The sequence below is a fragment of the Rattus norvegicus genome, chromosome 3, assembly GCF_036323735.1.
Source record: "Rattus norvegicus strain BN/NHsdMcwi chromosome 3, GRCr8, whole genome shotgun sequence".
Taxonomy (NCBI): domain Eukaryota; kingdom Metazoa; phylum Chordata; class Mammalia; order Rodentia; family Muridae; genus Rattus; species Rattus norvegicus.
In genome coordinates this window covers 31,137,254-31,150,620 of record NC_086021.1, presented here as the reverse complement: position 1 = coordinate 31,150,620, position 13,367 = coordinate 31,137,254, and the positions used below count along the sequence as shown (strand labels likewise).

Below are 13,367 nucleotides of genomic sequence, written 5' to 3'. Positions count from 1 at the left end.
GCATGTGGCCCGCCCTTCGGGGGTCCTGGATCCCCGGCCCGATCGCTCTTTAAAGGGATTTGGGAGGCGGAGAGAAGAGTTAGGCAGCTCTGGTTCAGCCGGGTACTGTACAGGTGCGACCCGCCCACTTCGAAACTCCTAGTGGACGCCGGGAATTCTCTTCTAGGACTACTGTGGGAAATGCGGTGACTCTGTGAGAGTCACTAATCCTAATATTCTGGCTGGTTTCACCCCTCCCCCCAAAGCCTCTGCCCTTTGGCTGTGTCTGCCTTCCCATAGAGATGAGGCCAGCCCGTTTCCCGTTTGACAAAGGAGAGACCCTGGAGGGAAAGAGAGGGTGTTGTTCTCATACTTAATAGCAATACCCCACCAGCCCAGAGAGCCAGAGAGCTTCGGGGTCTCTCTTGCAGCTGGAGCCCTGCAAAACCTGAGTGACAGTGTGCCCAAGTGGCACGCTTAAATGATTGCTGTAGGGAGGTCTTTCACAGATCTGGAAGTGTGACCCTCCTCCCCAAAGTTGGGGCTGGGAGGCTGAGGAGTTCTTAACCTCTTTCCTGGCTAGAGAAAGGGAAGGGGGCAATTCTTACACATAGCTGGTTCTTGACTCCCCTTCTCCCTATGGGCCTTCACTGAACTAGAGGCTAAGATGGCTTGCTTCTGGCAGGTTCTGTTGCTGGGCCTGGAGGCTTGAGGGGATTGGGGGTGGGGTTGGGTTAAGAGGGTGAGACTGATTGGCAGGGATATTGGGAGGAGCTGGTCCCTGTGGTTTGGTCCGGATGGGATGAAGGGTGCTGGCTTCAGCAGGTTTCAGGGTTCAACCCCTGGAACCTGGAGACTTCTAGGGTTTAACAGCCGGGATTAATGACACCAGCACAGGTCTATGCTCTTGCTTGTCATCTTGTGTAGGCTGTCTGCTGTCCCATGGTCTCTACAAAGCAGGTGCTCCCTGAACCTCAGGTTGTTTCCAGAGCTGTCTGTGCAGGGTCTGGGGAGAGACTTTTCTCTCTAGGTGCTTGCTCTGTGCTACAGGAAGCTCACATTTCTAATATGGGGGGAGGTGGTGTCACTCTGGTTTGTGGTGACTGGAACACAGAAGAAATCACAACTGCCCTTTCTTTCTTGGGCTGCCTTGGGCTAGGCACAATTTGTGGAGTGGCCTGCCACCTCTGATCTGTAGCCAACAGTTAAAGCTTAGAGTGTACCACAGATGTGCCCTAGATGTAGCCCAGGTCTCCTGGCAGTAAGTGGCTTAAACTAGCTTGTGCCTGGACATCTTTCTAAAGAAATGGTGAATTCAAAGGACTTACCTCAGCTGCCCTGCGGTCTTGCTTACTTCCGTGGGACCTGTGTGTGGGCTTTCTGGGGTGATAGTGGGTGCCCGTCTGGTTTCCCCGGACACCTGGATCCATTTGGCAAGGAACGAGAGACCGTTTTCTTCCTCCCCATTTTCGGTGTGCCACAGCATGTCCAGCTCACTGGCCTCTGGTATCCCCTGATCCTTGAAGGCCACAACATGGCTTCCTGGTAAACCTTCAGGACTCAGAGGTCCCCTCCCATCTTGAGTTATGCTAGCTGGGCTATTGGTTCTAGGGGAGCATAATGGGAAACCTTTTATTTATTGATTTTTTAAAAAATTTTTATTTTGAGACAGGGTCTGACTGTAACCCTGACTGGATAGAACTTGCTACATAGCCCAGGCTGACCTGGAATTCTCAGAGACCTCCCTGTCCCTACCTCCCACGTGCTGAGATTAAAAGAATGCACCACTACACCAGGCCTGGCAATCTCTTGGGCATTGGTGATCATGGAGAGATACTGACTACCTGCTTTGTTGTGCCCTCTTGAGTGGGCAGGATAGAATGTACTTTGCGCTCCAATACCTGGAAGCCGCGTTGGGTTTAAGTAAGCTAATTAGGTCTACTCACTAATTATTGATCCTGAGAAGGGACCTATGGAGTTGAAGTGGCTACAGTTAAGAAGAGTTCACAAGGGTACCATGCCAGCTGACAGACTCCATGTTTGCTCTGGGGAGGCCACTTAAGGAGGGGGTCTCTTTCACTTGGCTCTGTTACGTTTATAGCACTCCGGTGGCCTTCTCTCTTCAGGACATCAGTGGTCTATCTGCTGCAGGGAGGCAGCATAGATCTCTGAATACCTGGATCACCAGGGTTTGCCTCCATGGGACCTCCATGCCCTCCACGTTCCTCTTCTTCCCCCGCCTCCTGGCCTGGTACTTTGTCTCCTCCACCCCATGGTTTTTCCTCTTGTGCCCACCACACACTTTACTTAATCAACCACCTTCCAGCCTGGTTCTTTGTCAGCTGGCTTGGGGCCTCTTCCTTCTCTAGGAAGCTTCCTCTGACTGCTCTCTTCTGTCCTGAGTCTCGTTTTGGGCTAGCGCTGCTCTAGTGTGCATCTAGCGTTGTTTCAATACATACTGCTTGCTGCCTGCTCACTTGGACTCAGACCCTAGGGGATTTAGATCATTCATTCAGCCAGTCCAAGGGTGGTTGTGGGTCCTTAAGGACGTGAGCCTCTTCAAGCAGGACTACGTCCTCTCCGGTTCCCTGCAGCCTGGCTTCCCATGCAGAGCAATGTTCTTTCTTTCTAATCACAGGCTGGGGAGGAACAGGAGCGGAGCACACTGGCCAATGCTCTCATAAAGCCCCGGCAAGCAAGGGAAGCCAGTGGGTATGGACGGAATGTTTTTTGATGAGAAAGAAACCGTTGGATGGGTACCCAGTTCCTTCAGTGTCTGTGTGGGGATTCTGTTGGAGAGGCTGAGGTTCCAGAAAGACGTGGGATTTGGGAAGCAGAGAAAGGAAAGCTAATTCTCAGGGAAGCCAGGCAGTTTTAAAAGGTTTATTTGTGATCGTGTGTGTGTGTGTGTGTGTGTGTGTGTGTGTGTGTGTCTGTGTGTCTGTGTGTGAGAGAGAGTGAGAGAGAGAGAGAGAGAGAGAGAAAGAGAGGAGAGAGAGAAAGAGAGGAGAGAGAGAACGGACGTACAGATACCCTGGAGTTCAGAACAGAGTATTCGATCCTTCGGAGCTGGGGTTACAGCCAATTGTGAGCTGTCGGATGTGGGTGCTGGGAACCAAGCTTGGGTCCTCTGGAAAAACAGCAAGTGCTGCTTAACCAGGGAAGCCTTCTGTCCAGCCAGGCAGTTTTACAATCTGAGAATGGCTCCAAGTCACGGCCAAGTTGTATACACTTTCTTATGGACCTCTGAGCAGTAGCAGGGACTTGGCACTCCATGTCCTTGATGCCCCGCGCACTCCCTACAAAACAAATGTGCATTTTGTCACCCGCAGTAGCAAGGCACTCAGGTGTCCCTGTTAAGCGTCCTTTCCAGCAAAGGTGACCTGGGATCTTCAGCTGCTCCTCTCTGCCCAAGGCCACTCCTCAACCATCACATTCTTTGCTCTTATGGCCAAGGTCCAGGCTCCTTGGATTTGAGTTCAACTGATGCCTCAGGAGCAGACTGAGGCTGTGCCCCTGCAGTGGAGTGTGGCATCCTGCTACCCTTCCCCCTGGATCAGAGCAGGTGGCTTTGAAGCTTAGCATCGAGTGTCCACTGGGGAAGTTGAGTTTAAACTGCTTGATCACTGGGGAACGTAGGTTTCAGGGACCTGCTTCGAGACAAGGTAAATATTGATTTATCCTTCCCCCTCCCCCTCTCCTCTCCGCTTCTTTCTGTCTTCCCACCCAGTGTGGGTTATGTTTCCTGTTTTATTCTAATCTGCTACAACCATTATTTACCTCGGTGCTCACATTGTCTCGGGCGACAGTGGGAACTGGTCCAGGTTGGCGTCTGCGAATCTCTGGCACATTCCCAGTCATTCTGGGAGCATCGCTGACTCGCTGGCACAAGATGTTCTAGGCTCATCTGTGTGTTCCTTTGTCCTAGCTCGGGATCTGGCCCCTGCTTCAGTGGATGAGGTTCCGTGGTAGGAGAGGGGTATATCCAGGCCAAGACGAGGAGGGGTGTGCTCAGGACCCGTGGACGCTCTGAGTGCTTACCTGGGAAATGCATGTGAAAGCACAGATGTCTCTGTGTGTTGGACACGTCTGTGTGTGCACACATTCTATGTATGTGAATGCAGCCAATGCTGAACTACATCTAGATTTACACAGGACCGGAGAGATGGTTCTATGGTTAAGAGTTCTTGCTGCTTTTATGGCAGACCGGAGTTTGAATTCCAGCACCCATACTGGGTGACTCACAAGGGCTTACTACGCTAGCTCCAGGGGACCCATCTCCCTTTACTGGCCTCCTCGGGGAGTTGCTCTCATGAACACACACACGCACACACACAGATAATAATAAAAACACATTAAGATTTATGCATTCTTGGTAGCCATAACAAAAACTAACAAACGTGTGACATTAATTAAAACATTTTCTGAGCTCCGTCCTTTTCTTTTGGAGACACAGTCTCACTTTGTAGTCCCGGCTCTCTTGGAACTCACTCTGTAGACCAGGCTGGCCTTGAACTCACAGAGTTCCACCTGCCTCTGTCTCCTGAGTGCTGGGATAAAAGATGTGTGCCACCACTCCTGGGAAAAAGTTTGTTTATTATTATTATTATGTGTGTACATGATGTGCGTGTGTACTGTGGTATGTGTACTGAGACACCTTTGTGGGGTGGCTTCCTTGTTCTACCTTTACATGAGGTCTAGGGATCGAACTCAGGTCACCAGGCTTATACCGCAAGCATTTTACCCCCCCCCCCAGCCATCTTGCCTACTCTATAACACTAATTTTAATGATGTAGTTTACTTAGCTTATGCTGTTAGCAGAACACCCCCGGGAGGGTGAAAGCCAGATCTTTGGGAGTGTATGGATAAAACACAGATGTGTACATATAGAATTCAGCTTCACACAGGGAAGGGGAGGTGCGTAGGGGTGTCTGAAAGACTCCTTGAGGTACTAGTGATGGGAATAAAGTGGGAGAATGCGATTCTGGGGCTGGTGTTTCTGCATGGCCGTGTTTGTGATACTCAGGTGGCGGCAGTGTCAGGGACTTGCTGACAGAGGGGAAGGGCTTCTGGCAGCACTGCCCCTAGGCCTGGGTCTGATGCCCATGCAATGGACCATTGGAGCAACAAGCAGCATCCGCTGAAGGGCGGACACTCTCAGCGCAGTCATGAATTGTTTGTGTGGTGTGTGTTGGTTACAAAAACAACACCCCCCCCCCAAAAAAAACCAAACAAACAAACCTGGCTTGCTTGTTAGCCTGGGTGCTGCTGAGAGGATGGCCACGTCGAGGGCCTTTGTTCAGAGCAGCCTGTCCCTGCTTTGGGCCCTGGGGATATCCGCTCTGTTAGCTGGGAATGGGGAGCTGTCAAGCTGTGTCCTTACTTGTTGGGGGCCTGGAAAGGAAAGTGTTCCCTCTCTGACTGTGGTTCTTGCTTTGAGGGTTAAGTAACCCAAGATGTCCTCTCAGAAGCCATGGGGTCTCCAGAGGGCAGTTGGGAATATGATCTCTCTTGTCAAAAGATGTTTATTTTTTATTTCTCTGTGTGTTTGTGTATCTGTGTGTGGGCACGAACATGTGTGCAGATGCCTGTGGAGGCCAGAAGAGGGCACCTGATCTTCTAAAGCTGGAACAGGCTGTCCTGGGGCAGTGAGCAGCCAGCTGCAGCAGTGGTCTCAATGCGGAGCCATCTCTCTTCTGTTTTTGTTTGAGACAGGGTTTCTCTGTGCAGCCCTGGCTGTCCTGGAACTCACTCTGTGGACCCAGCTGATCTGCCTGCCTCTGCCTCCCGAGTGCTGGGATTAAAAGCATGTCCGTCCCTCCCCAACCCCCAGCTATCTCTCTAACCTCCCTGACCCCTCTTTTGAGGACACTCATGATAAAGCATTTGTCACTCTGTGTCCAGGAGATGAGTGTCGATTCAGGACAGCAGACTCAGAACAGAGACAGTGAAGACTGATGGGTTGTGCAGCTGGTGGCTGATGCGTCAGGGCCTTCCCTGTGTTAAGTGGATGGAGGACAGAGTCTCCTCAGTCCTAACCCTGGGACTCCCCATCAGGCCTCCTTTCTCAGATCCCTTGAAAACACCTTTTCTCCCACAAGCCAGCCTGGCTATTCAGCTTTCTTCTGGAGTAAGGTAATCAGTGTTTGCTGTCAAGAGTTAGCTCAGAATATTTTAGGCATCATGGGCCAGATGGCCTCTGTTCTAGCACCCCCCACCCTCAACTCTGCCCTCACAGCAGGAAGTGTAGCTGTGGCTGTTTTCTGAACCAAGAGCGAGGCTGTGCTCCAGTGCAATGTATTTATCGAGATAGAATTCTGCGTTTCATAATGGGTTTATTCCAACCATTAAAATATAACCTTTCTTGGGAACGGAGGATGTAGCTTGGTGGCACTTGCCAGGCCCCGGGCTCCATCCCCAGCACCACCAGATCTCACACACACACACACACACACACACACACACACACACACACACACACACACACGCACGCCCACGCACATGCATTCTCTTACAGTCCTTGGTTTATAGGATGTACAAAGCAGGCTATATAAACAAATCCAGTAGAAGGAGCCCAGCCCGGCAGCGCAGGCTTGACACACCAATTACCTGAAATGGTGAGGCAGGAGGACCACAACTTCCAAGCCAGCCTGGAAACTTACTGAGGCTCTGTCTTAAGATAGAGTATAGGGGCTAAGACTGTAGCTTAGCGGTAGAAGACTTGACTGATACACACAGAGTCAGGCCCTAGGGGGAACAGCAGCTACGGGCCATACAAAACCAAAGGGCCGAGACTTAGAAGACCAGCATCCATCCGTGTGGAGCTGAGAGTACTAGAGTCTGTTGGATTCTGCTTCGGGTCATCCCCCTTCTCCCCAACTCCTGTGCCTGCTCCTTGTCTATTTGACACAGCTAGAGTCCTCTGGGAGGAGGAGGAGGAACTCCCTCCATCAGACTGCCTGTACGTAAGTCTGTAGGACATTTTTTTCCCTTGATTAATGAATGATGTGGGATGGGTCCGTTTGGCTCACCGTGGACAGTAGCATCCCTGGCAGGTGGTCCTGGGGTGTGTAAGAAAGCAGGCTGAGCATCCCGGCTTGGCTTGCAGTTTTTGCCTCCAGGTTCCTGCCTTGGCTTCCACTGATGAGGGACCATGTATATAGCACATAAGCCCAACCAACCCTTGGCTTCCCAAGTGGCTTTTCCTTGGGGTGTTTTATCTCAGCCGTACAAACCTAACAAAGAAACTTTCCTTGGGGTTTCCTGCACCCAGCTGATCCTTCAACCCTGTGCTGAAGCTCACCTGGTGGGAGGTGTCCCAGTTTTTCTGTCCCGGCACCTAGTGCTCTAACTCAGCCTCTGGCTACCTGCCTCTTGTGGCTTCCTACTTCCTGGTCCTTGCCCTACAGTTTCTCCTTAGCCTTCCCCTCCCACCTCCTGCTTGAATGCTTCCCTAGGCTCTGAACTTTGAGAAGGGATCTCGGTTCCCCTCCCCCCAATACTGGTTGGCCCCTGTCTGCTCTTTGCCAAAAGCCCTTGACAAGCTTGTCTAACAGGAAGTGCTGGACAAGAGCAAACTGCTGACCTGTTTTTCTCATGCTTCCTTGATGACCTCGATCACTTAGTGCCCTCAGTCATGTGTCCTAGATGTGGAAGCCAGGCTGGTGAGGGTCATTTGCACTTAGTTTCCTTACCCGAAATAGGACGACAGTCCCTGTCTCTCCACACCCCTCACCCCAGGCTCTTAAGAGGATTTTGTGGGAGATATATGCCAGCTCCCTGGCTTGGTTGCCTCAGGATGCTGCACGCCCCGCCTGCCCTCTTTACTGCTCACTCCTGTGGTATCCAGATCTGTGCTGCACAAGACAGCCACCTTCCTTTCCTGTCCCCTGGCCCTTGGCAGGTCAGGCCCTGTGGTCATTCCCACTGGCCCGAGGAGGAGACTCCTCTGCTCTCCTATCCTTGGGTGAACTGAGTATCCTACTGAGGGCACATGACTTCTGCCCTCTCTGTGGCTTCTCGGGCAGGGACTTCTGGACCACACAGACAGGAGATGGAAACACACCACCGTTGCTGTTAGTGTGTTTCAGACTTGCACCCTGGGACTGAACCCGGATCTTCTGGAAGAGCAGCCAGCGTTCTTAACTGGCGAGCCATCTCTCTAACCCTCTAGGAAGCATCCATTTCTTGGCTCTCCAGGCACTGAGCTGGGTGACTCTGAGGGGAGAGAGTCACAGGTGAGGGGTCAGCTGAGGTCCTGCAGCTGTGTTGGGGCGCAGACTTTTCACCAACCAGGGTAGGCTGTTGGCAGGGTTCACATCCACATCCTGGGATACCAGGAGCCGGTAACTGCATCCCAAGGCGGCCTAAAGGAAGGCCTAGCTGGCCCTGTTGTAGCTACATGACTTTCTGCTTACCCTTCACCTGTCTCCAGATAATGGGGAGGGGACTCAACCTTATTTACAAAGCATCTGCCACTGGTCATTGTGTCACAGAAATAGCTCTGAGCGTTGACCTGATAAATAGAGAAGAAAGCTGGCAGGAGGCTGGGGCTGGCACTTAATCATAGGACCTTCAGGCTGGTTTCTTGGCCAGGTGATAGTGGTCCCCTTGCCTTCCTGTGTTTCTTGGGAAGTTCTTGTTTCCAAATATTTCAGTAGCTGCACCAGCAAACAGGCAACTTAACTAAGGTTTAGATGAGGCCTGCTGGAGAGAATGGGCTCAGGGCAAGGTGACCTTCTGGCTTTCACCGGGCTCCGTCTGTCAAGAACAGCCATGGCTTAGAGTTTTTGCACATGGAAGTCTCCTTTGCACTCCTTCCATCAGTTAACATCCTTTGTGGAGTTTGGCTGACCCACATCCACTTCTTCCCCCAGGGCTGGGATCCTAGACCCCATGCACTCATACAGAGGTGACCTTATACAGACCACTGGGGACCCAGTGGCTGCATCCTGGTCCTGGCCTCAGGTGCTTGGGCAGGGTGTGATTGCAGACATGTCTCTGGGTGAATACCCTCAGAGCCCTGGACCCTCTTAGTCCACGTCTGAATACTACCTTACCATCTCTTGCTGTGTCTTCTTGGTTGTTGGTCTTTGGGCCTTGCTTTCTCAAGGGACCTTTTAAGAGCCACAGAATAGGAATTGAGGACTGATAGAGGTGGCAGAGGGAAGTCAAATTTCACAAATACAGTACCCGACCTTCCAGTGGATAGGGTAACCCTACACCCTTGCAGAGTCCGAGCTGAGATTCCTTCCCTCCAGCTGCTAACAGGCCCAAGAGAACAGAGTCTCTCAGGATGTTTGGCATTAGTCACCCCCCTCCCCCAGCAAGGCTCAGCTTACCCTCAGCCTGTGATTTCCCCCTGAGCACCCAGGGGCCCCTGACTGCATTGTATCCTGTAGTTGTCACTGTCTTTGGCTTTTGGCTCCAAAAGATAAACAAGAATAGCAGTCTCCACAGTGGCGAGGAGGTGACAGGTCTGTGCCCAGGCTTGCTTGACCTGGGGCCAGACCCGACTGAGATCTCCTGAAGCTGACCAGACTCAGCTACAAACGGCGATCTGTGGTCTGTGTGTTTGTTTGCCACACTTTATAGAGTTTGTATAAGGATTAAAAGAGTTTTTATAGGGCCCATAACCTGCCCTGGAGCCAACTCAAACCTGAAGCCATAAATGCTCCTCCTGGCTACTTCCCTGTACTTTTGGTTTGTGGCAGGCACGGTCATCTGGTTCCTTTCTCTTCCGCTGTTTCTTTAGCCTTGCTCCTCTGAGTCCCCTCATCCCTCTGCAGTCAGTGCAGGGTGGGGCCGGTTGCTTGCTTATCTTCCTTCATTGGATGACCTTTGGAAATGTGGCTGCATTTGGGGTCATGTATTAATTACATCAAGCCCTTCGGGGAGCCGCAATCGGGAGGGTTCTGAGGTAGGGTTGGGTGTGCTCTCCCAGGACCAGAATCCGGTACTGTTCAGGCCTTTCAGCTGTCTTTTTTATCACTGTGCTTCCCCAGCCCTCCCTTCATACCTTCAGGCCTTCCTCTTAAAAGCAGTGAGGTTTCTCTGATTGCCACTGTTGTCGTACAAGGCTGGAGCACAGGGACGGGCACAGCAGGTGGTGTGGGCCTGCGCTGAGTGTGACGTGGGACTTCCTTTGTTGGCTAAGGAGATGCATGGTGTCAGGCCACCTCTGGAATCCTGCTGCTGCCGCGAAGCTTTGGCTTAGGCGCCCCCTCTTTGATTCTAGAGCCTTATTTCTGCTGGTACCGGCACCCCAGAGGCCTGAGGCTCACCCCAGAAGTCTGAGGCTCTTGTTCTCTACCCTCAGCGAGAGGCAGAGGTTTGTGGTCAAGCAAGAGCATGGGCCCCTATCTCTTAACTGTGTGAGATGGTGATCAGCCCAAGAGCATTATGTCATGTCCTCTGGTGTGAAGGGAATGTGTGTAGTCTACCGAATGACATGTGTCCCCCACCTCCACCCTTGGGGGGTTCTGTGGAAGGCTCTGGTTCCTCATGTTCATTCAGCTCTGTTCTGAGGCCCGCCTTCCTTCTTTCCCCAAGTCCCTCACTCCTCTCCTCCACGCCCTTCTCCCTGTCCGAGCCCCTCTCTGGTCCGTATTGTGTTTACTTAGCAGCTCGCACAGGAGGGGCCACAGTTACTTGGGCGAAAGAAAAGACTGCTTTTGGATCTGACCTCTTTGCACCCATAGGTGACACATCATCGCTGTACATGATGATGGCCCAGGGTGCCTGTCTCCGCCGGGGAATGTCTGGGCCATCGCTTGTGTTTCATCCCTGAGAGCGTGCAGGAGCTAAGCCTGCTTGAAGTAGGGCAGCCATGGAGACTGGCAGGTTGCTGTGCCTCTCCAAGCCTCAGTTTACTCGTTGCCTCAGTGGCAGGGTGGTTCACCCACTTTCACCCTGCTCCCGTCTGCTCACTTTTCGCCCTCTTTAATTAATTGATTAATTAATTTTGCTTCATCTGTTTACTTGAGAGTCTCATACAGCCCAGCCTGATCTTTAACTCAGTATATTGCTGAGGATGACTTTGAACGCCTGATCCTTCTGCCACTACTTCCCAAGTACTGGGATTGCTTGCACACACCCCTTTGCCTTTCTCAGGCCTTCCTTATGGTCTGGGATTCTATAAGGTTCCTGCTCTCAATCTCCAGGAGACATTTCCCCTTAATGGTGGTCTCTTCTGTCTGTCCTCAAGCTGGCACCTGCTACACGATGCCCCCAGCCCCACCCCCAGCTGTCAGGAACAGAGAGAGGTGCCCTCTTCCCATCTTGAAGGGCCAGGGCCAGCCTCTGCATCAGTGATGATGATGCAGTGGGTATCCCAGTGGCTTCAGCTCTTTAGCCCTGTGCTTTGGGTTTGTAAAAAGGGACCACCAGGTTTTCTTTTTGTCTCTCACGTGCTTCCTAGGCGGGTAGGAGGAAGACGTGAATGGCGCGTGGAGTTGCCTGCCTTTCCCAGAGCTGCTGTCTGCTGTGTGTAATTACTCTTGTGGTGAGCCGCCCTGCCCTGCCAGTGACTCTTCAGCTCCGCGCTCCGTGCTCTGGTTGACAAGTCCCCTCTTCAGCTGCTCCTAGAGGTGGGGCACGTTCCTGTGGGAGTGAGACAGCGCCTCTCCAGCTGCAGCCGTCTGGGGCAAGCTCTGGCAGTGGCTGCTTTTAATAATGACGTGGCTCTTTGGGTGAATCTCAGTTTTTCCAAGATTAGTTGATGTAATATTCTCGTACCCCACCCTGGAGCCCAGACCTGTCCTGGCATTTTTTTGGGAATGCGAACATTTGAGATGTGGTGCCGAGCTGGATGGTGGGCTGGTGTGCTTCCGGCCTGTTAGCTTAGCAGGTGCTAAGAATGCATTGTGAGGCGGGACTGTAGAGTGACAAACCCTGGCTATGTGTATGCACATCCTCGAGTGTGTACGCGCGCGCGCACGTGCACACACACACACACACACACACACACACCACTCCTAAATGTGCACCAAGGCTTGGCTGCTTTGTGCAGTGGGCTTCCTAGGGGTGAGGTTCCTGAGATGAGGGTGCGTGGGCGCCGGGTGGGACTGAGTCACTGAGGACTCTCCTGCTGGCCAGTGTGATCTGTTCCCAGTCCCAGTGGCTGTCTGGGTCTGAAGGCTGGGAAGAATCATTCACGGTCCACTTGTTGTGGGGGAGTGTCTGCTCAGGGCCCTGGGAACCTCAATTTACTCAATAGACTGTCTACCCCATCGATGCCAGTGGATGAGGAACTGGCCTTTCCGTTGGGGGTGCCCAGGTGGCACGGACAGCCATGAGTGGGCCTCTCAGTGAGTGGGTTCTGAGACTAGCAGGGGCGGGTTGAGGGGAACCATGACAGTGGATCAACCTGTTTCTTTCTTTTCTCCAAGATCTGAAGGTTTTTTATTTTGTTTTATACTGTTACTACTGATTGGTAAGTTTTGTTAATATCCGAACACCACGAGCAGTATATGGACCGAGTGATAGCATTCTGAGATTTTGAGGAAGCCGGATACAGGTGCGAACGACAAACGCCACCACCTTGAAGGCACACGAGGCTACAGAGAAGACAGGAACGAAAGTCTGCGAAGAGAACCCGAAAACAAAAAGGACCACTATAGAGATTATGTTGTGTCATTTTTGGCTTCCATATGAAGATATATAATAAATTCTACAATGTTTAAAGCTCACCAGAATCTGGACACCTTTATATAATAGTTTCATATAACTTCTCTTTTTTGAGGGAACTAACCACTTTTTAAAAGCTAAGAAAAAAAGGGAGCGACACCTACATACACTATAGGTCATTATTTTATAAATCACTTTCCGGGACTTAATTCAGAAATGTCTAACTTTCCCAAACACCAGAGGAAGTCAACTCACCTGTCACTAGCTACCGAAGAATGAAGAAAAAGCGTCATTTGACCGTAAGTTCTCGGGAAGATAGAGTGAACTAGGCCGTCACAACCCACTACATTCTAAAATGCCACCTTCCTTTAATCATTTGCAAAAATGTATAGGGATACACCGGCCGTTTCTTAAACCATCTCCATGGTTCATTCTTTCCCTTTCTCTCCCACCGGCTACTTAGCTCTGTGTGGCTCCTGGTCCCCATGAATGAACTGTGATCGTCCCAGGATACATGAGAAATGGTCACTACTGCAGCTTGCCTCCCAGAGAAGAGACGCTCCAGCCTTCAGTCTGCCTACGGCTTAGTCTTCTGGTCCTTGGAGTGTAGGCTGGTGCCTGGGTTTCTTCCTTATTGGTGGGCAGCTGGGTAGACCAGCCAGCTAGGATAGTACCTCATGATGGAGGGAGAGCCCAGGGGCTAGCCTCTGTAGTGTCCTTGGCCCAGGGAGATGCCTGCTATGCTGCCTGTCCTGGGCAGT

At 51.8% G+C, this 13,367-nt stretch overlaps 1 protein-coding gene across 6 annotated transcripts in view; it reads left to right on the top strand.

Moving 5' to 3' along the window:
* Vav2 (vav guanine nucleotide exchange factor 2) overlaps positions 1-13,367 on the top strand; it is a 169,363-nt gene that overhangs the window by 1,496 nt on the left and 154,500 nt on the right. The gene's annotated exons all lie outside the window — the stretch shown is intronic.